The sequence below is a fragment of the Phoca vitulina genome, unplaced genomic scaffold, assembly GCF_004348235.1.
Source record: "Phoca vitulina isolate PV1807 unplaced genomic scaffold, GSC_HSeal_1.0 scaffold4, whole genome shotgun sequence".
NCBI lineage: Eukaryota > Metazoa > Chordata > Mammalia > Carnivora > Phocidae > Phoca > Phoca vitulina.
Window position 1 is genome coordinate 49,711,732 of NW_022589707.1, and position 24,706 is coordinate 49,736,437.

Consider the following 24,706-nt stretch of genomic DNA (forward strand, 5'->3'; position numbering starts at 1 on the left):
TGTATTATTTGTTTCAGAGGTACAGGTCTGTGATTCATCAGTCTTACACAATTCACAGCGCTCACCATAGCACATACCCTTCCAAGTGTCTATCACCCAGTCACCCCATCCCTCCCACCCCCCACCACTCCGGCAACCCTCAGTTTGTTTCCTGAGATTAAGAATTCCTCATATCAGTGAGATCATATAATACATGTCTTTCTCTGATTGACTTATTTTGCTTAGCATAATACCCTCTAGTTCCATCCACGTCATTGCAAATGGCAAGATTTCAGGTTTTTTTGATGGCTACATAATATTCCATTGTGTATATATATATATATATATATATATATATACCACATCTTCTTTATCCATTCATCTGTTGATGGACATCTTGGCTCTTTCCATAGTTTGGCTATTGTGGACATTGCTGCTATAAACATTGGGGTGCCCATGCCCTTTCAGATCCCTACATTTGTATCTTTGGGGTAAATACCCAGTAGTGCAATTGCTGGGTTGTACGGTAGCTCTATTTTCAACTTTTTGAGGAACCTCCATACTGTTTTCCAGAGTGGCTGCATCAGCTTCCATTCCCACCAACAGTGTAGGAGGGTTCCCTTTTCTCTGCATCCCCGCCAACATCTGTCATTTCCTGACTTGTAAATTTTAGCCATTCTGACTAGTGTGAGGTGGTATCTCATTGAGGTTTTGATTTGGATTTCCCTGATGCTGAGTGATATTGAGCACTTTTTCATGTGTCTGTTGGTCATTTGGAAGTCTTCTTGGAAAAATGTCTGTTCATGTCTTCTGCCCATTTCTTGATTGGATCATTTGTTCTTTGGGTGTTGAGTTTGATAAGTTCTTTATAGATTTTGGATACTAGCCCTTTATCTGATATGTCATTTGCAAATATCTTCTCCCATTCGTCAGTTGTCCGTTGTCTTTTGGTTTTGTTGACTGTTTCTTTTGCTGTGCAAAAGCTTTTTATCTTGATGAAGTCCCAATAGTTCATTTTTGCCCTTGCTTCCCTTGCCTTTGGCAATGTTTCTAGGAAGAAGTTGCTGCAGCTGAGGTCGAAGAGGTTGCTGCCTGGGTTCTCCTTTAGGATTTTGATGGACTCCTGTCTCACATTAAGGTCTTTCATCCATTTTGAGTTTATTTCTGTGTGTGGTGTAAGGAAATGGTCCAGTTTCATTCTTCTGCATGTGGCTGTCCAATTTTCCCAACACCATTTGTTGAAGAGACTGTCTTTTTTCCATTGGACATTCTTTCCTGCTTTGTTGAAGATTAGTTGACCATAGAGTTGAGGGTCCATTTCTGGGCTCTCTATTTTGTTCCATTGATCTATGTGTCTGTTTTTGTGCCAGTACCAAACTGTCCTGATGATTACAGCTTTGTAATAGAGCTTGAAGTCCAGAATTGTGATGCCACCAGCTTTGCTTTTCTTTTTCAACATTCCTCTGGCTATTTGGGGTCTTTTCTGGTTCCATACAAATTTTAGGATTATCTGTTCCATTTCTTTGAAAAAAGTTGATGGCATTTTGATAGGGATTGCATTAAATGTGTAGGTAGCATTGACATCTTCACAATATTTGTTCTTCCAATCCATGAGCATGGAACGTTTTTCCATTTCTTTGTGTCTTCCTCAATTTCTTTCATGAGTATTTTATAGTTTTCTGAGTACAGATTCTTTGCCTCTTTGGTTAGATTTATTCCTAGGTATCTTATGGTTTTGGGTGCAATTGTAAATGGGATCGACTCCTTAATTTCTCTTTCTTCTGTCTTGTTGTTGGTGTATAGAAATGCAACTAATTTCTGTGCATTGATTTTATATCCTGCCACTTTACTGAATTCCTGTATAAGTTCTAGCAGTTTTGGGGTGGAGTCTTTGGGGTTTTCCACATAAAGTATCATATCATCTGCAAAGAGTGAGAGTTTGACTTCTTCTTTGCCGACTTGGATGCCTTTTATTTCTTTTTGTTGTCAGATTGCTGTGGCTAGGACTTCTAGTACTTTGTTGAATAGCAGTGGTGATAGTGGACATCCCTGCCGTGTTCCTGACCTTAGGGGGAAAGCTCTCAGTTTTTCCCCATTGAGAATGATATTCGCTGTGGGTTTTTCATAGATGGCTTTTATGATATTGAGGTATGTACCCTCTATGCCTACACTCTGAAGAGTTTTAATCAAGAAAGGATGCTATACTTTGTCAAATGCTTTTTCTGCATCTATTGAGAGGATCATATGGTTCTTGTTCTTTCTTTTATGAATATATTGTATCACATTGATTGATTTGCAGATATTGAACCAACCTTGCAGCCCAGGAATAAATCCCATTTGGTCATGGTGAATAATCCTTTTAATGTACTATTGGATCCTATTGGCTAGTATTTTGGTGAGAATTTTTGCATCCATGTTCATCAGGGATATTGGTCTGTAATTCTCCTTTTTGATGGGGTCTTTGTCTGACTTTGGGATCAAGGTAATGCTGGTCTCATAAAATGAGTTTGGAAGTTTTCCTTCCATTTCTATTTTTTGGAACAGTTTCAGAAGAATAAGTATTAATTCTTCTTTAAGTGTTTGGTAGAATTCCCCTGGGAAGCCATCTGGCCCTGGGCTTTTGTTTGTTGGGAGATTTTTGATTACTGCTTCAATTTCCTTAGTGGTTATGGGTCTGTTCAGGTTTTCTCTTTCTTCCTGGTTCAGTTTTGGTAGGTTATACATCTCTAGGAATGCATCCATTTCTTCCAGATTATCTAATTTGCTGGCATAGAGTTGCTCATAATATGTTTTTATAATTGTTTGTATTTCTTTGGTGTTCGTTGTGATCCCTTGTCTTTCATTCATGATTTTATTTATTTGGGTCATTTCTCTTTTCTTTTTGGTAAGTCTGGCCAGGGGTTTATCAATCTTATTAATTCTTTCAAAGAACCGGCTCCTAGTTTCGTTGATCTGTTCTACCATTCTTTTGGTTTCTGTTTCATTGATTTCTGCTCTGATCTTTATTATTTCTCTTCTCCTGCTGGGTTTAGGCTTTATTTGCTGTTCTTTCTCCAGCTCCTTTAGGTGTAGGGTTAGGTTGTGTATTTAAGACCTTTCTTGTTTCTTGAGAAAGGCTTGTATTGTTATATACTTTCCTCTTAGGACTGCCTTTGCTGCATCCCAGAGATTTTGAACAGTTGTGTTTTCATTTTCATTTGTTTCTATGAATTTTTTTAATTCTTCTTTAATTTCCTGGTTGACCCATTCATTCTTCAGTAGGATGCTCTTTAGCCTCCATGTATTTGAGGTCTTTCCGACTTTCCTTTTGTGATTGAGTTCTAGTTTCAAAGCATTGTGGTCTGAAAATATGCAGGGAATGATCCCAATCTTTTGGTACCGTTTGAGACCTGATTTGTGACCTAGGATGTGATCTATTCTGGAGAATGTTCCATGGGCACTAGAGAAGAATGAGTATTCTTTTGCTTTGGGATGGAATGTTCTGAATATATCAGTGAAGTCCATTTGGTCCAGTGTGTCATTTAAAGTCTTTATTTCCTTGTTGATCTTTTGCTTAGATGATCTGTCCATTTCAGTGAGGGGGGTGTTAAAGTCCCCTACTATTATTGTATTGTTGTCAATGTGTTTCTTTGATTTTGTTATTAATTGGCTTATATAATTGGCTGCTCCCATGTTAGGGGCATAGATATTTACAACTGTTAGATCTTCTTGTTGGATAGATGCTTTAAGTATGATATAGTGTCCTTCCTCATCTCTTATTATAGTCTTTGGTTTAAAATCTAATATGTCTGATATAAGGATTGTCACCCCAGCTTTCTTTTGATGCCCATTAGCATGGTAAATGGTTTTCCACCTCCTCACTTTCAATCTGGAGGTGTCTTTGGGTCTAAAATGAGTCTCTTGCGGACAACATATCGATGGGTCTTGTTTTTTTATCCAGTCCGATAGCCTGTGTCTTTTGATTGGGGCATTTAGCCCATTTACATTCAGGGTAACTATTGAAAGATAGGAATTTAGTGCCATTGTATTGCCTGTAAGGTGACTGTTACTGTATATTGTCTCCATTCCTTTCTGGTCTATGTTATTTTTAGGATCTATCTTTGCTTAGAGGACCCCTTTCAATATTTCTTGTAGGGCTGGTTTTGTGTTTGCAAATTCTTTTAGTTTTTGTTTGTCCTGGAAGCTTTTTATCTCTCCTTCTATTTTCAATGACAGCCTAGCTGGATATAGTATTCTTGGTTGCATATTTTTCTCATTTAGTGCTCTGAAGATATCATGCCAGTCCTTTCTGGCCTGGCAGGTCTCTGTGGATAGGTCCGTTGCCCTTCTAATGTTTCTACCATTGTAGGTTACAGACCTCTTGTCCCGAGCTGCTTTCAGGATTTTCTCTTTGTCTCTGAGACTCTTAAGTTTTACTATTAGATGTTGGGGTGTTGACCTATTTTTATTGATTTTGAGAGGGGTTCTCTGTGCCTCCTGGATTTTGATGCCTGTTTCCTCCCCCAAATTAGGGAAGTTCTCTGCTATAATTTGCTCCAATATACCTTCTGCCCTTCTCTCTCTTTTTTCTTCTTCTGGGATCCCAATTATTCTAATGTTGTTTCGTCTTATGGTATTGCTTATCTCTCGAATTCTGCCCTCACGATCCAGTAGTTGTTTATCTCTCTTTTTCTCAGCTTCTTTATTCTCCATCATTTGGTCTTCTATATCACTAATTTCTCTTCTGCCTCATTTTTCCTAGCAGTTAGAGCCTCCATTTTTGATTGCACCTCATTATTTCGACTTGGTTAGATTTTAGTTCTTTTATTTCTCCAGAAAGGGTTTCTCTAGTATCTTCCATGCTTTTTTCAAGCCCAGCTAGTGTCTTTATAATCATCATTCTGAACTCTAGTTCCGACATCTTACTAATGTCCATATTGATTAGGTCCCTGGCAGTCGGTACTGCCTCTTGTTCTTTTTTTTGAAGTGAGTTTTCCTGTCTTGTTATTTTGTCCAGCAGAGAATAGATCACTGAAAGAACAGAATGCCAACAGGGTAACAACAACCCCAGAAAAATATACACTAAACAAATCAGAAGAGACCTGAAACCGAGGGAAAAGAAAGGGAAAAAAAGAAAAAAGAAAAAGAAAAAAAAAAAGAATATGATCAAATATGATCAGGCTGGTGAATAGATCAATGCCACACACTAGATTTTGGGCATATTTTGGTCTGTTAGAAGAAAGTGCCTCCCAAAATTTTAAAGAAAGAAAAACTTATATAAGTACAAAAATAAGGGTAAATACAATGAAGGGATAGAATATGACTGTAAAGATGAAAATTATAAAAGATTTTATAAAAGGAATTGATAAGAAGTTGGTTGAAAAAAGAAAGAAGAGAAATTAAAAAAAAAGGAGAGAATGTGATCACGCAGGAGACTAGAACAAAGCCATACACTAGAGATTTAGGGTATATTTTGGTCTGTTAGAAGACACTGTATCCCAAAATTTTAAAGAGAGAACAACTTATATATATACCAAAAATAAGGTTAACTACAATGAAGGGATAGAATATGACTCTAAACATGAAAAATAAAAAAGATTTTTAAAAAAAGGATTGATAAGTTATTGGTTGAAAAAGGGAAAAAGAAAAATTAAAAAAAAATAGAAAAAGGAAAAAAAAAAGAAAATTAAAAAATTAACTTTGAAAGGCTAAAGAATCAGGGGAAAAAAAAGCCATGAATTCTATGTGCAGTGTTCCCCTAGTGCTGGAGTTCTGCCGTTCTCATTGATCGGTAAACTTGGATTTGGCTGGCTTTTCTTGCTGATCTTCTGGGGGAGGGGCCTGTTGCCGTGGTTCCCAAATGTCTTTGCCTGAGGCGGAATTGCCCTGCCCTTGCCGGTCTGGGCTAAGTAATCTGCTCGGGTTTGCTCTCCGGAGCTTTTGTTCCCTGCAAGCTTTCCATACAGCTTTGGAGGATGAGAGTGAAAATGGCGGCCTCTCAATCTCCGCCCCGGAGGAGCCGAGAACTTGGGACCCCACCCCTCAGTGCGCCCCCAGAGAAAACAGTCAGTCTCTCCCGTCTCCCTGGTCTCCGGCCGCACTCCATGCTCACCCGACCGAGCGTTTCTATCTCTGGCGCACGACCCCGTGTGGAGTCTCCAAACCCAGCAGATCCCTGCGGTGCACTCCCGCACCACTCCTCCTGGGGGAGGAAGGGGAGTTTCCCCGGATCTGCCGCTTGTTGGGTCCCTGCTGGAGGAGCAGCGGCCAGACTGTGTCGCAGATCACAGTTTATGGCAACCCCGAGCTGAGAGCCCGCGCCGCGGCTCTGTCTTTGCAGCCGGCTTTCCCACTCTGATACCTGAGAACTCTGCCGCACTCAGGCACCCCTGGTCTTTATGTGACCCCGAGGGTCCTGAGACCACACTGTCCCGGGAGGATTCCACCCCCTGCTTAGCCACTGGAGTGACGTCCCTCAGTGGAGCAGACTTCTACAAGTTCCGATTTTGTGCTCCGCAGCTCTACCACTTGCCAGAAGCGGCCGACGGAGGCCCCCTCCCCTGCCGTCTATCCTCCCGAATATCTCCTCGGATTCACTTCTCCGCACGTCCTACCTTCCAGAAAGTGGTTGCTTTTCTGTTCAGAGAGTTGCTGTTATTCTTTTCTTTGATCTCCTGTTGAGTTCATAGGTGTTCAGAATGGTTTGATACCTATCTAGCTGAATTCCTGGGACCAGATGAAATTTAGGTCTCCTACTCCTCTGCCATCTTGCTCCTCCTCCCATCAACTTTTTCATTTCTTATTTAATGTTTTTAGTTGCCAGAAAGAAGAAATTTAAGATTTTAAGCCAAGTGAGGAGGTTTGAGGCCAAGTATGTACTGGTGAATGCCTTAAATAGCCAATGTCGAACATCTTTAACTAAAGGCCAAAACTTGATGATGAGCTAATGAAGCAGACACTTGTCTCTCTACTTTATAGGGCATGGCTAATGACTACAGTGTCCTCTTTATATCCTGCATGTTGTAATGGATGATGTCATCAGAAAATCATCTCTTTCTGCAAGGAGAGGTATTAGCCCTTGGATGTTACTCAACCCACAAGCTAATTAAATCCTTATCTTCTGTGTCTTTTCTTCTCTCTCCAAAATTATATAAACCATTTAAATATAGTATATAAACATTTTATAGGCTTTATTGTTAGGGACATCATATGACCAAGTGGTTTCTTCTGTCCACTTGTCCATATATAACAAAAGCATTATTTTATATATGATTGTAAATTGTATTTTACAAAAAGAAGCAGAAGGACAGCATTAAATCTAAGTCAGATTCACAACATTTCCTATTAATTGCTTACATAAGACTTGTATTTTAGTACTTTTCCAGTATATTTCATATTTTCTTCTAGAGGAAAACATTTCTATGTTTAAGGCGCTATCATTATCTGTGGATTAGGGACTACTAAAATTAGTACATTGAAAGCCAGTGCTGTCATATATTATAGTTCTGATTTTAAAAACAACTAACACAAGTGATTTTCTTTCACTAAAATCTTCCTTCCAAATAACCTTAAATTCTTTTCATGAATATGGAGGCTTTTCTTTCCAGGGGGGGAAAAAAAGAAAAGAAAAAAAAAAAGAAGAAGAAAAAAGAAAAAGCCTGGCCCATTGTAGGTGTTGAGTAGACTTTTGTAGTGTGAATTAAATAAGTGTCCCATTTTTGATCTGGGAATTCATGTTACATATCCAGTGCCATAAATTTTGGAGGCATAATTTCAAATTCTGTGGTCTCAGGAAAAATATTTTATAATGCAAATAGTTATTCTTCACAATACCTGTAGTAGTAGGTGGTGGGGTTGAGGTGTGGAGGACCAAACTAGTACTGAGGCTCTGTGTAGAAATTGGATGTAGTCCTAGTCCAAATTATTTTCCCCCAGACCAAAAGAATATGTCCATTTAAATATGTGTTTACATTTATTCATGTACCTGATATAAAAAGGAGTAAGTATTTCAGATTCTTAAAGTTGTCCATTTTGTATCATTTTTGAATGGATGATCCTTACACAGTAGCAGCATAAATGTTTCTTTAAGCATGGCTTTAATTCTTTAATCTTACTCTATGTAGCAGGGTACCTATTGAAAAGGGATTTATTTCTCTTTTTATCCATTTAGCAATATCTTTGCCATCTTTTTTGGCAGGATGGGGCAAGGCAGGATACAGGGTTTTGGTCATTCAACCCCTAAAAATGAAAGCCTAGAGGCCAAACCATTTTCAACCCCTAGAAATGAAAGCCTAGAGGCCAAACCATTTTAGGTTGGAGACAGTCACCAAGATTGAGGCTTGATTTACACAAATGGTCAGGCATCCACCACCAGCCCCAGATCTTAAATAAAACTGAAGCAATCCTCTGTCTGAATGTAGATACTGGGTCCTGGTATGTTATGGTTTCAGTTTAGCAATATGAGTGGAGGTAGTTTAATGATGACTTGAATAGGAGAAGAAATGGTTTTCTGAAAAGAGAAAATTATGTTAGATTGTCCTGGACAGAGGATTATTTAAAATGGATTAAGCAATACTTTGAGGAATATACGAACCACCTGTGATAGGCCAAGTTCCTTCATTTAATCTTCTAGTTTTGCGGCTGTATCTTTCATAATAGTCAATGAATCTATTAAGTTATTAAAAAAAATCTTTTCTTTTTCATAGTAGCATCTTCACTTTTTTATGACTCCCTCTCCCATCCCCTCACCCCAGTCCTCCTGTGTCTGGTTTCCAGGATCCTCTCTGTCTCTTTGAGGATATTTTATATGCCTACTTTCAAATCTTGTGTGTGTTCTATTAATTCTGCTTTCATAAATGTTATACATAATTTGCTTGTAATGATTATACTCCTAAGATGCCACATTGCTCTTCTTTTTGAGTTCATATTTCCCAGAGCATATTCGCTCCCTTAGACAGTGATGTGTGAGGGGACCCCCTTGATGAGTTTACCTGCTAGGGTGGTAGTAGTTGTTTATTTTTCTTTAGGAGAGCTTTTTTAGGAAAGCCCTTGGAATGTGGAGGAGGACAAAGTAGGAGGATGGGAGGAGGAAATGCTTAGGGGTGGAGAGATTTGCTTATTCATGTTGTTAATACTTGACTTCACAGGCCAGCTAGAGCTGTGCCCTAATCACACTCCAGCACCTCCCCAGCAGGCACTGGACTGGCTCCTGCTTTCTTGACTTATGGTGGTGTTGGGTAGGGCAATAATCTGCCTGGAGAAAAGGAGGCAAGAGAAAAAGGCACACAAAAATCCTTCTCTGCCCTCTGTACTGTGTCCTTGAGTCTCAAGGGTTGTCTGAGTTCTAATGGAAGAAGCTGGGAAGATGGGAGATTGTGAGAGATAGGAGAGTGGCTGCTATTAGATGACTCAGTGGTGTGGCTGGACCTCTGGTGCAGCAAGGAACAAGGAAGTGCGTATTCGTGCAACACACACCACTACTTCCTGGTTTTTGTTATCAGTAAATTGGTTTTTGAAAGGACTCCCTCCCCTATTTCTCTGTTTCAGTATCCTTACCCTTCTGTGTAATCCATCCTGCCTGGAATGAAAAAACAATTCCAGAAAACTTTCCTTGGACCCTTACCTTCATTGTCCCATGGTCCACAGGGGGTTATGTAATTACTAGTGGATCTTTTGTGTTTCATCATCTGTGTTCCTGTCTGATGAGTAATCCATTTTATTTCTGAGGCAGCTGATGTGGCATTTGTATCAACAGGCATTTATAAAAACCAAGCATCTGTAAATCCTTCTGATAAATATTTGTGAAGTTTCAAAATCCTCAGGTCTGATCAGTCTAAGTCAGTCTGCAAGACTGTCTCCTAGAAAAGCCATCTGGAGACACAGTAGTACTTTCTAGCCATGGGAACTTCCCCCTGGGGGTGAGGGGTAGGGAACTCAAAAGAATCTTCAGCAAAGATAAATTAACCTTCCAAGAAGGCATAGAGTTTCAGACACTGATAGTAAACTTGATGGAGATCAGACAATAAAAGCCTCATTTTTGGGAGTGGGAGAGTTGGGGGATCAAAAGTCTGGTTTAGGGATGCCTGGGTGGCTCAGTCGGTTAAGCATCTGCCTTCAGCTCAGGTCATGATTCCAGGGGCCTGGGATCAAGTCCTGCATCAGGCTCCCTGCTCACCGGGGAGTCTGCTTCTCCCTCTGCTACTCCCCCTGCTTATGCTCTCTGTCTCTCTCTCTCTCTCTGACAAATAAATAAATAAAATATTGAAAAAAAAAAAAAAGTCTGGTTTAAGTCCCGCTAAACAAGTCCTGAAGAGAAGTCCCTGAGGTTTGCTCTCCTATTCTCATAGAACAGAGGCAAAACTCTATATAAAGTATTATTATGAGGAGGAAAAATTTAAATGAAGGTTATATAAATTTAAAACCATAAATAATGTAAAATATACCTTAAAATAACTATAACTTTTGGAATATTTTCCTGAGTTTTGAACATGGACAAGAATATCCCCCTTTTTTATTCAATCTCTCTCTAAAACTAGCTGACTTATTATCTAAAAAGAAAATATAGTAGAAAGTAAAATTCCGACTGGATCAACTAAATGGTCAGGACTCAGTAATATAAGATTAGAAAATAGCTTTATTTTTTTCCTACCATTTTTGAAAACTTCTCTGTCAGATATTCCTTCCTCATGCCTAGATGATATTTTCTGGTCACTTTCAGTTTCATTTTTCAGGTATTAAAAGAGCAGTCTGATCTAAACTGAACTTGTCATATCCACTTTAGAGCTTTTCCCTTTCCCTTGGGCCTGACCCAGAACGTTGGGAAGGGGTGTGTTGACTCTTCTCTCTTTTTTGCTTCATATCTTCCTGACTTGCCATTCTTTGCTGTTGGATCCTTCAGAGTTGGATGGGACAGAGGAGTAAGACATGTGGGGCAAAAAAAAAAGAGAGAGAGTCTTTATTTAGCTGGTGCTTTTGGGAGACCTTACTCAGGGGTCATGTGCTCTCTGGCATGGCAGGCTCCTAATGCTGGCTCTTTCTTTAATAGGGCACCATTGTGGTGTTTTTATCATCAGCACCCTGCCCCTCCCCCATCTCTGACACTGTGCAGTCTCTTGCTGTGAGAGATGTTCTCTCTGGCTAACCCATTTCATCTTGTTCTCTTTGCCTGATCTGGTACCCACTATTCCACAGCTTTACTCGTACTGGGGTCACTCAGATGTGGCAAGTGACAGGTAGTCTTGGGCAAAGCTCCTCAAGGTTATTCAATCCAGTGGACTCCTACAAGCTTCGAACTCTGGTAATCCAGCCCCTCCTCCTCCAAAAACTTTATTACCCTTTCCATTAGTAGTATCCTGAAACAGGAGCACAAGTTTCTACAGTGTAGGAAGTAGGGAGGGTAGCAGGGGTGTGTGTATGAGAACTCAGCAGTCTCCCCTATCCAGTCAAATCCCATAAAAGGTACAATTTATGTGAGTGGAACAAAGCATACACAAACAAATGGGAGACATTCACATTGTTTTAAGCCCAAACTGTAACATGAAGTTTTTATTGAACAAATATGGATGGGATGGGAGTGTGGGAAATCAAGTTGACTAAACATTTGATGAAGATTAGTTGTGGAGACAAATGGATGCACTTAAGACTCAACTGAAACTACAGTAAGGTCTGCCTTCTATGCATGACTATAATGAAGACTACTGCTCATCCGTCTGAATCTATACAGGCATTCCTGATTAGGTCAATGCCAAGTGCAGTTACAAGAATTGAGAATGTTTTTCTCTGAAAGTGCCTGTAGATGTCACTAAAGCAAATGATTCTTTTATCCTTGATTTGATAGTGGGGTGCAAAAAAGCCCACAAAAACAGTAAAAAAGAGTAAAAAAACCCGCTATTTTGTAAAGACCATCTGTACTGTTACATTAACGTACATCGTACAACCACTACAGTGCACAGTAAGTTTGCAGATTTTCCTTCCATTTTACAGTTGTGATTTATCTTCAACGAAAGTATACTCAGCAATACTCTTTAGTCTATAGCAGGGAGGGAAAATTCCCTCCTCCATTCTTTCATCACCCCACAGACACCTCTTTCAGGGCTAGAGGCACATCTTTTCTCCTTTACCATAAGAGACCCTGTCCTCAAGCTAAGAATATTGATGCCTTGTGAAAGAAAAAAAAAAAAAATCATACAGGCATTGACTCTGAAAGAACAAAAGTGGAGAAAACATTTTAAAATGTGCTCGGGGCAGCATTCAATTCTAAAAGCATTATTTATTTATTTTTTTTCCTGCACTGGTTTTAAAGACAACTATAAATTTAAGTCATGTAGAAATTTTGATCCCTCTCCTTTTAGCCAAGGAAACTCAGTGCAAAATGATGAATTAGGAACTCATCTTTGAATAGCCAGGGAGAGTATTTAATAACATGATTTAATAACATTACCCAGGAAGCATGTGGCACCTCTACTTTCATACAGTGGACAGTATGCTTTCAGCTGGGACCATATTCTGCATGTCATTCTTCTCATCAAGAGGCTATCAATTTCATCACAGGATGGCCAAGAATGAGACCTAATGAAAGAAGAATGCTCAAAGAAGAGGAGTTGACGAGCTTCGGGGCCATGTTAATAGAGTGTGACCAGCCTTTCTTATATTAGCAAGAATTTTGTAGGACCCTCCCTCCCCGGAAAAAGAATCCTCTTTAGAAAATCATGGTACTTAAAATGAAATCCAAGCAAGTATAAAAGTAGACATGGAGAATAAGTCCTCTGAAAATAAGTCATGTGTTAATGAAAAATAGCTCAGGGCAGGAGAGACATAAAACACTGAAAGTTATCAGTAGGACCTAGAAGAAAAAAAAAGTCCAGACGGAACAGAGACTACTCTTGTCATTATTCTAGAATAAGTATTATTACCCATTCCATGTGGGGAAAAATTGAAGATTGAAAATTGTATATTTCTTATATGTTGTGATGAATAAGCATACGCAAATGGTAAAACATGATATATGTTTCCAAGTAATATATTCAGAGTCTAATTCTAAATAAGGATTTAAGCTTTTTTTACTGATTCTATTTTTGTCCTCAGAAAGTCCTATGCTAAAGAACTCTTTCTGGTATACTTACTTATAGATATTTGAAGAGAATGGACCTACTGGCAGAGCTTCATCATGATTCTCGTGTTCAGATTGGAGAAAAAAACAAGTAAACATTTTCATTTGCAAAATTCTTTCTTAATGAGATTAATGCTTATAATTATTTTCTCTTTGGTAATACTACAAAAAATTATTCCATTTATTCGATATAGTGAAATATAAAAAATACGTGTTAGAGGTTTCTCCAAAAGTTAAACATAGAATTATCACATGGCCCCACAAGTCTACTGCTAGGTATATATCCAAGAAAACATGGATCCACAAAAAAAGTTACACGTGGGTGTTTATAGCAGCATTATTCATAATAATCAAAAAGTAGAAACAACCCAAATGTCCATCAATTGATGAATGGATAAAATGTGGTATATCCATACAATGAAATATTATTTGACAATATAAAGGAATATAGTACTCATACCTGCTATAAGATGGGTGAGCCTTGAAAACATTATAGTAAGTGAAATAAGCCATTCAAAAAATACAACTATTGAATGATTCCATTTAGATGAAATGTTCACAATAGGCAGGTCTATAGAGATAGAAAGTAGATTAGTAGTTGCCAGGGGTGGGGGTAGGGAGGAGTATGTGGGTATCTAGGAAGTCACTGCTTGTAGGAATAGGGGCTACTTTTGGGAGTAATGAAAATGTTTTGGAGTTGGCAATGACTGCACAACTATGCGAATATACTAAAAAAAAAATCCCTAAATTGTACACTTCAGCAGGGTAAATTTTATGATATGTGAGTTATATCTTCATTTGAGACAGAGAAAGAGAGATGGATTGTTTGCTGGGCATCATGAAATCAGTTTGAGGTTCCTTAATGCTCCCAGGAAGGGAAAGTTTCTCATTTGCTCAACTCACGAGTAAAATGATAATTGATAAGATTCTACCTCTCCTTTTTTCTTGCAGGGGTAGAAAAAATGTCTGGGAGACATACAGTATATTTGGGTAGAAAGAGGGATGTAGTCTTTAGTCACTCTGAAGAGGACCATTTTTCCCAGTACAGGCTAATCCATAAATACAAATGAGTCACTGCCCAAAGTAGAGAAGAGTCTCATTAAATTTGGGGGATGGAGGGAATCCCAAAATAGACAGTGGACTCATACTAAACAATAACACAACTCCAAGGTTGTATATGTAAATGCATAGAAATTATATGGGAAACCAATGAAATAATTGTTTCTGTTTTTGTTCCTTCTGGGCAGAATACAAAATACCCCAAAATGCTGGATAAATCACTCTTAAAAACCACAAGTATTTTAAGGACAATAACATTTTAGTAAAAATCAAGTTTAAATGGTCTGTGCAGTAAACTCTTCCAAACAATATGAAGAAATTACATTCAGGTCAAGACAATCCTCTTCATTACATATTATACTCCAGTGGCTTTGGGTAAAAATGTGCTTCTGAAAATCCAGTGGATTTTTATAAGTAGCAAAGCCCAAAATATGTTCCTAACTATACCATGTGATGTTTAATCTAGACTGATATTCTGAAGTATTTTCATATAGACCTGGAACTTCCTTTGCTATTGCTCCTCAGGCTCTGGATGGAGTCACATGATTTGGCTTTTAGGCATCAGGAGCCACTGAATTAGTAACTATACCTGTGATGATACTTATTTTCATGTTTCTTTCACTTAGTATTTTTTAAAAGTACACTTAAAGGGTGCTTAAGCATTTTTTTTCCCTTCAGGAACAAAATGATAAATTCAATAACAAAATTTTTACATAATTAGTTGTACCAAAATTCATTTAAAAATATTAACTGAGTTATCATCCCTCCTGTTTCCCAAGGACTTAAAGTAGCTGCAAGTTATTTCACTGTGCTAATATCAAAAGATAAAACAGACATCATACAACAAATAAAGGCATAAAAAATAAATACATAAATGCATATATATGCAAAGAAATGAAATAGAAAAGAAATATTAAAATTTTAATCCAGTAATGAATGATTTTGATAGATGTTTATCAGACATGTAAGATTTTTTTTTCCATTTTTATTTAACACTGAACAATATTTCTGGTTTAAGGTGGTAGATTTAGCACAAGCATGTCTATTCCCTTACCTCCTGAAATCCCAATATATGATAGCATAGAAATCAACTCATAAAATGGAAAGAGCGGGAGGAGAAAAATTATTGAAAAAGATTCCAGTAAATTTCTTTTTTTTTAAAAGATTTTATTTATTTATTTGACAGAGAGCACAAGCAGGGGGAGTGGGAGGGAGAGGCAGAAGCAGGCTCCTGCTGAGCGGGAAGCCTGACGTGGGGCCCATCCCAGGACCCTGGGATCATGACCTGAGCTGAAGGCAGACGCTTAACTAACTAAGCCACCCAGGTGCCAGTAAATTTCTAGAAGACTCAAGGAAGATAAAACCCTGTCGACAGATTTTTTAAAAGTAAATCATTGCAGCCCAGAATACACAAGAGGGAATGCCATACTAAAGGGAAGGCTGAACTATATAGCAGAGCTAACAGAGATGATCCTGGCCCAGGAGCGATAAAAACACAAATGAGAAGGAAAGCCAAATTGGGAGATTAACTGAAAGGCTGACCATTGAATGAAGAGTAGGATTGCAACACTCCTTCTTCTCTGCCCTTTCTCATCCCAAGATGGGTTGAGCTCAGGCATTTCTAAGCAGCCTAATATATAACTTGAAGGCAAAAACAAAGACAAAACAGTAACAACAAAGCAACCCTAAAGCCATTTCTCTAAAGAAATCAAATGAACTACAAGTATAAAATTAAATCTTCCAGTATAAAACCCTCCTCATTGCATTTGGAGGCTCTATCCTCGCCCCAGCCTAAATGCCTTCTCCATTACTGCCCATCCTAATATGAAGCCTGCCAGTAGACTAGTTCTGCCTATATGCACTGAGCTTTGAGCCAGGCATCATCATTGTGTGAGAGACCAAGACATAAAATTAAATATACAAACAACAACCTAGGAGACTCATAGTTTTTATCTTAGAAATTCAACCTTCCAATGTTTTTCTTTATAAAACATCAGCCAGAGATCATAAAAAATTATGAATAAAACCAGCAGCATGAAAGAACAACTCAAACAAAAACATTTACTTTAGAAGAAACACAGATTATTAGGGAAAAAGAACTTTAAAAGAAGCTAATTGTCGTCCTGAAAATTTCAGAGGATGTTGCATCTAGAAGTAAGGAAACTATAAAACAAGGAACAATGGAAAACAAAAATGAATTATTTTTTTGAATATATGCCTGCAAAAATTCAATAGTTATGAAGATGAAATTAAGAAAATCAGAAAAAGAGAAGAAAGATCTTAAAAATGGTAAGAATGAGAAAAAAGAACATGGATGATCAATGCAGGAAGCCTGACATCGACCCAGTAGGATTTCTGAGGGGAGAGGTGGGGATGGAGAAAAATGGAGGGGAGGGTTAGCAATGAAAAAAAATCAAAGAGAACTTTTCAGTACTTAAACACAAGAATTCTTTAGATTATAAATACCCAATGAATTTCCAGGATGATATAAAAAAAAAAAATCCATACCTGAATTTTCAGAACACAAGGAATTAAAAAAAAAACTTAAAAGTTGGGATGCAGAGGACATGTCATATTTATGATTCATGAAAATGAATCACATTGACGCCAGACATCTCACCAACACTTGGTCCTAGATGCCGTGAAACAATGCCTCTGGAGTTCTGAGGAAGAATTCTAGGCTTAGTCACAGTGGCAATTGAGTGTGATGGTAAAATAGAGCTATTTTCAGACTTTCAGAAACTTCTAAGGAGGTTACTTTTGAACTTTGCCAAATTTATAAACTTTTATGAACTTTTCTATGGAGGTTACTTGAAGATTTCCTCCAGAAAAACAAGGTTGGAAACTAAGCCAAGGAAAGACACCAGGTGGGGGTGGGGGGTGAGGAAGGACTGAAGAATTAACCAGGAATAATTTGAAAACAAATCCTAGTACATCAGTTATATGGACAATCTAAAAAGCTATTGGTCCCAGTTGCAGTCAGGCAGAGTCATGACAGACTGGCAAGCCTATTACCAGAGTAAATGCCTAGGGTGAGAGGAAAGATACAGAAAGAACTAAGGACAATAGCAAGAAACAAGGCTGCAGAGTTGTAGGACATAAGTTAAATTCATTCAGATTGTGTAAATCTAAGAGTGAATTCAGGCTAAGTATAAGAAATGAAAATTATTGACAGGTAAAGACAATGTGTTAACACGAATTCGACTTGAAAGCATATGACAGCAAAAATCCAAAATTAACTGTGGCTTAAAAAGACGTTTTTGTTTTGTTCTACAAACCAAGTTCAGTAGTCAGAGTCCTACTAAAGAATTTCCATGAATTCATCAAAGCCCCAGATTCCATACAGCCTTTTTCTCTGCTCTATTGAGAATATGACCCTTGCCAGTACTGTGTCCATTCCACCAGGCAGGAAGGATAAAGATGGAGATGAAGTGCATAGCCCTTCCTTGGTGGAGATTGCTCATACTGTTTCTGTGTATCTCATTGACTAAAACTTGGTCACATGACTATACCTAAGGGCAATTTGTGGGGGGTATACATGCTAATATTTGGGGAGGCTGGGGGAGGCTATTTTTGAAGGAAGAATGGAGAACAGATAATTGGGGACTATAGAGAGCCTTTTCCATAGACCCCAAGGAAAAATCCTTATAGGCCTTACTGGCCATAGTTTATTACCCACTACATTTCCTTCAAAACTTCTATCGTATTTGGACACAAATTCTAATTCGAAGGTATACACGCACCCTGATGTTTATAGCAGCGTTATCTACAATAGCCAAATTATGGAAAGAGCCCAGATGTCCATCAACTGATGAATGGATAAAGAAGATGTGTGTGTGTGTGTGTGTGTGTGTGTGTGTGTACATATGTGGGTGTGTACATACACACACACGCATGTGGTATATGGTGTATATGGTATATATGTACAATGGAATATTACTCAGCCATAAAAAAGAATGAAATCTTGCCATTTGCAATGACATGGTTGGACTTAGAGAGTATAATGCTAAATGAAATACGTCTGAGAAAAACAAGTACCATATGATTTCACTCACGTGGAATTTAAGAAACAAAACAAATGATCATAGGGGAAAAAAAGAAAGGGGCAGACCAAGAAACAGACTCTTAAGTATACAGAACAAACTGATGATTAGTGGAGGGGGAGGTGGGTAGAGGATGAGTTAAATGGTGGATGGGGATTAAGGAGGGCACTTGCTGTGATAAGTACCGAGTGTTGTATGTAAGTGTTGAATCACTAAATTCTATACCTGAAACAAATATTACACTGTAGGTGAACTGGAATTTAAATAAGAATTAAAAAGAGAATAAGAAAAAAAAATAAAAGTTCATTGTATTTGGGGAGATATGGAATGCAAAGATCTTTAGAAAATGAATAGATTTGCTAAGTCAGGGCATTAGACTTTTTAGAAAGGTCCATGAATTGATTTGAGTATCAAATATTTTCATTAGATTAAATGATATCTTACACATTTAGGTATTAATACTTTTCATGTGAATACATTTCTGACTTGTAAAATAGAATTTCACTTAACTGAATTCATTGTAGTTTATTGTATAATTCATCAGTGGATACTTGTACAATTACTGTTATCATGGTTGTAGGGGGGTGGATTACAGTTTAAAGGTATGAAAATTTCTAATTTTAGAAAAATCAATCTCATCCTTAAAAAGGCTGGGAACCATTCATACCAGATTTTATTGTAAAAATGTATTTGTGTGTTATTCATTTTTGGTTTTATTTCATAAACTCTACCTTATTTTCTTTTTGCCAGAATTCTTTCACTTTCTTCTAATTTTTATTGTCATGTTACAATGTTTCTATTTTATATTTTTTATGATTTTTTATATTGTTTTTGGAACAAGGTGGGTATAAACACAAAATCTGATAATAGCTTCCCCTCTCTCCACAGCCAGGTTCTGGCTACTGGAGTCAAGGACTTTCCTATCTAGGAATTGCGAAAGGCTTCTCATGAAGTGTAAAATTGCAAAAGGCTTCTCCAAGGGTGTAAAAGAAGTTAGTTCCAAGTTGGATTGGCAGTGGACTTTGGATATTTAATTGTAATTTGAATCCATATTCATTTTTGCTCTCTTCTTTGAAATGGCTTGAAACTTGTCATGAGTTTCCAGCTGATTTCTGGTTTTTAGTTTTCTGGAATTAAGGTTTCCTTCAGAGTCTCTCTTGGTGCTCATTGTCCCCAGAATTGTGCAGTGCCTTAGGTCCTTCACCACCTTACTGACCATCTCTTTTGAGTATTTAATTTCCCTTCCTCATTTCTTCATTTTTGTTTTCTGGATATTTAACATCACTGTCATATTTGGTCAACATTGTGTGAATCCTGCGTAGTTCTTTTTGAATGGTACTCTGTCCTGTTGTCTCCCTTTTCTTCTGCTATGATAGGTGTGAGATACTAAGTTGTCCCTCCCCCACCCCCCACAAGGGATTGTCAGTTCTCTGTTACATTTATTTTTAGCTTGCTCCGGGGCTATTAAATCCAGATTTCCTCTCAGTTAATCCTGTGTTTCTATGGATTATCTCATCATCATAACCAAACATAACTGCCAAATACACAGTCTTCATCCTGGCCTGGGTAAATCCTCCTGAACTTTTGTGAGCTGCACTGAGACCTTTGAAGTACTAGTCCCTCTCCCCACTGATGGCTGCTGGCAGAGATCCAGGCTTGCCGGAGAGTGATTGGGGCGGGGGGATGGGCAGGCGTCACTGCCGAAGAGCTGTGGCATCATAAACAGTGTAGATGACCTTGCCATAGACTACACATTGACCTTGTTTGGCTCCCAGAGTGATGTGGTAAGCCTAGTGAAGTAAGTTGAGATTGTGAAAGATTCGACTACCATCAAATACTTAAGATAATCTTTCTTAGCAGAGGATGGCAGGAAATTTTAAAGGGAGAAGTGGTTGTCATTCTGTACAAACTGCAGGTTTCCTTTTGGCTTGAAGAATTTGACATTGTAGCGATTTACCAGATCCGTGTTGGTGGACTCAAGCTGAATATAACCTGAACTAATTGTGTAGTAATTCCAGTCATTTCCATAGATAAGAATACAGGATATATAGAAGACACAATAATAAGAGGAGGGGTCATATGGAAAGAGACATTTAATGTGGTGTTAAATGTCTATAATTTACTTTATGTGGGGGGGGGGGCAGGTTTTGTTAGGTTAAGTGATAACCCAGCTGCTTATCAACAGTACAAAAGTCCAAAGAAAGCCTGCTGATCAGGAAGTCCATGCTCCATCAGTGGCTAATACAAGTGTTTCTGTTTTTTACGTCTCAGTTAATAACTAATATGGGAATTAACATAATATTTGTTAGAAATTAGCTTTTTTGGTGAAATTGGTAGCTCGTTAATTAGGATAATTAAACTGCTTAGTGAATTAAAAGTTTTCAGGGAAAATGATTTAGTTAAAACATTCTAGGGACACTCTGTATACTTATATGAATGTAGAATAAGAAATCAGCAAGGCCTCTACTCTTTACCCCTAAAATGATGCCTAATCCTTGATCCCAAAATGGTCCTGTGGCCAACCATTGGTTAAAGATTTTAAGTTGTGTGCAGTTGACTACTAGGGTACTAGGTCCTGCTTCTGGGAGGTTGTCCGATCTGGCTTCAGTTAATTTTTCACATAGGTGGTGGTCTGACCAGTTAAAAAGTACAGAAGTGGCATTTTAGTGAAAATTTGGTACAGGTTTTTTTGTTTCTGTTTTTGTTGTTGTTGTTTTGTCTGCTTATTAATGAATGTTTGTTTAATAATTCTAAGTGTGAAAAAATGTTATATGAAACTTGCTTTCATTCATTGTAACCTAGTAGATCACTTTGCTAAATGATTAACTTCCAAACTGACTTCAATAAATATAAGAAAGTATTCAGTATTGGCTATTCTTACCATTGAAAATATCTCCTGTTTTGAAAAATAAACGTTATTTTCTTAAATTTTTTTTTTACTTCCTTGATTTTTAGTAAGGGAGAACATTAAGTGTTAGCTATGTGTATTTCCAGTTTTGCCAATGCTAAGTTCATGTTCTTTGTTGATTTATCTTGCAAATATTTTATCTAGTTGTTTATTACTATTAAGGTTTATGGGCTTTTGTTTTTTGATTGGCAGAATTTGGAGCATTTTAGATCTTTAAATCTAGTAAACTGGTCCTTTGTTTTTAAACTTTGGGTTCTTTTCATCCCACAGTTGGAGAATTTGCTTACATAACTTTTATTATTTTTTTATGACGTAATTTATTATCAGGTTTTTTCTTTTTTTTTTGCATTTGACTTTCATCGTTCTAGATGTGTTTCAGAACTATTTATCAAACAAATCTTCCTTTTTTTTCATTTTGAATGCCTTATTTATTACACATTTAATTCTTACATATTTGACACTACCATGCTCTTCACATTATTAAAACTTTATTATATAATATTTCAATATTGGTAGAGTTAAAGTCCCTTCACTCGTTACTCTTCTTTTTTTTAAAATTTTCTTGACTCTTTCATCATTCATTCTCTTTTATATTAAATCTAAAAATATTTTTCTAGTTCCAAAAGAAGCTCCTCTTGAAATTTTGATATAATTGTTTCATATGTATAAATTCATCTTAAAAGGACTAACATTTTAATGATCTATTTTCTCATCCATGAACATGGGATATTTCACTACATATTCAAGTTTTTGTTTATATGAATAATCCAGACAGATGTCCATGTGTTTAAAGGCTATCTGCACATGTTCTATGTTCTTTTCTGTTATTGTGGTTTTTCCATCTTATTTTCTAATGGCCTCCTGCTGATATGCCAAGGAGTGATTGCTTTTCCTATTTTATCTTGTATCTATCTGATTTACTGAACTTTCTTATGAAATCTAGTAACTTTTCAATTGATTATCTTGGATTTCCTGGGTAGAATATTATCTCTCTTTTCCATTCTGGAAACTTCAAGTTCTTCCACATATTCTATGTTATTATCTGGAATACCTAGGAAAATTCTAAATGTTATTGGAAATTGTGAGCATTCTTTGTCTGTTCTGGATTTTAATGTATGAGGACCCCAATAGAGTTTCTCTATTAAGAAAATGGCTGTTAATTTTAAGTAGGTTGATATTTTTGCACATAAACTATTTTTCATCCCAGTTTTTAAAAAAGATTGAAAAACAAGAATGGGGCTGACATCTACCAAAATGACTTTTAACAGCTGTGTTGAGATCATCAAACATTTTGTGTGTTTGTTTTGGGTCTTTTGATAGGATATGTCACATGAAACCATTCCCAGTTATCAAACTCCATTTATTCAAAGGGATGTTTGCAAAGTTAAAACTCAATGAATCCCAGAATACACAACAATTTATTAAATCTCTTGCATAGAGATCATAATATCATATATTTTAAAAGTGAATTTTACCTAATGTTTCTTTTCAGTTTTATTAAACAGCTCCTCGGTCATATTATAAATGTAGAAAAGAAGCAGTTTTTATTCTTTTTAATATTAAGACTGAGCTTTCCCCTTTCATTTATTTATTTATTTCTTGCCTCAGGCTCCGAAATTGATATTTAGTTTGGAAATATTTTTCTCTTTTCAATTATATTTGGAAATTTTACTGTTTTACAAAATGACTTGCTAATGTTTTTCTTTCACATTGCTATTCCTTCTCATACTGGTTTCAGGAAATTATCTGTGGCCAGGGCTGTTTTGTTATTTTGGTTAGCATGTGACTCACGTCCTTCTATCTTCCTTCCTTCATTTAGTTTTAAACAAGCTTAAAAGGAAAGATCAAGGGATTGAGTTTATGTAGCAACGAAAACAATTAAAAAAATAAATGTATAAACTTTGATAATAAAAGAATCATTTAGCTAATAATTTTTTTTAAATGTATTACATGTAACCAAGGTATTTTGTAAGCAATCAGGGACTTAAAGATTGTAATCTTTTAAAATTGAAATTTGTGGGTTGAGGTTGTTAATACCACCTTTCTAGGGGCAGCCCAAATTCGTCACATTTTTCTTGGGGATCAGCTTTTATGTCCCTTGGTGGGCATTCTGTACACATTCAGTATAAGTAAATGAGAGGGAATATATGTTTTAGAAAGTCTCTTCACTAGACAGTAAACCTTTGATAACCCGAAGACTCCATATATTTCTATAGAATATAAAATACAACTCTTTAATATAGACATTTGTACCATATACATGACCAAATTATCTAGAAGACATTCATTCCATAGGTGAACTGTATCTATTAGTACCTGGCATTGAACATGATACTGATTAAATCTATTAGAACTCTGGGGCTATGAAGCAGTTAGGAGACTGAACAGTTACTTAAAAATGGGAAGTTAGTCGTATCATGAGGAAAAGAAATTCAACATTGTTATTTATTTATTTTTTACCAGATTAAAGTTTATACATTGAAAATAAGAATAATAACAACTTCAGAGATACTGTGTCATCCAATAGAAAGAGTAAGAGAAGAAGACAAATATCTGCCACTTATATATGTAGTTGGACAAGTTAACTTCACTCAAATTCATTTTTCTCATAGATAAAATAGAGATAAGAACCATCTCATAAAATTGTTTTAATTATTTCATGAGTATGTGTGTGTGTGTTTTCTAGTCCTTTGGTGTTCAGAGAAGTTCTAGACCAGTGGTATAGGCATTACATGGAACTGGGTTAGAAATACAAAATCTCAGTCCCACCTAGATTTACTGAATTAGACTCTGCATTTTAACAAGGCCTCCTAGAAAGTTCCTTTGTACATTAAGTATAAAAACACTGCCTAGTCTAGCATAGTCCATGCATGGGGTTGTGCTCCATTAATATAGTTTTCTTCATTTCAAATTAAATGAGTTTTACACATGAACTTGCCTCCCCTCCTACATTTAACAACAACAACAACTATAATCACAAAAGATGAGATTGGTATATTCTGTCATTTGATCTTATTTCTCGTCATCCTTTCATACTGAATATGTGTGATTCCCTTCTCTTTTTCATGATTTATGCTTCTTGAATCAGGATCCTCAAATTGAGTTTTGAAGAAGACACCAAGACAAAATAAATGTGAACTGTAAAAGATCATAAATGCAGAATTGACCACTTCTACAACTCTTGGGCCCACTACCAGCTGGAGGATAAAAACCTGAGTGTAGTTTAGAAGAGTGTAGATTTAGGGCAGAAGGTATCTTTGGAGAAAGCTGTGTTGTGAACCATACTCCCTTAGAGGTAGAGTACCTGCTCCCCTTCATCAAACCTGATGGTGAGGAGACTTCCAAGGGTACCTTTGAAGCTTGGTACATGACTCGTACATTGGGGCTTTCTGTGGTCTGGCTCCAACCAGGTATATTTAGAGAGCAAAATCATGCCAGCTGCTGTGTTAGTGAGGGAGCAAATAGAAGACGCAGTGTTGGGATTTTCCCATCAATACATAAATAGTTTGCTGGGGGCAAATGATTTAAGTGTCTAAGGGTTTTAAGTGTTTCCCATGGACCCAGAATTGTGCTGCAAAAGTGATTCTCCAAAAACAAAAACAAAAATAAAAGCAATGCTCCTGTATCTCC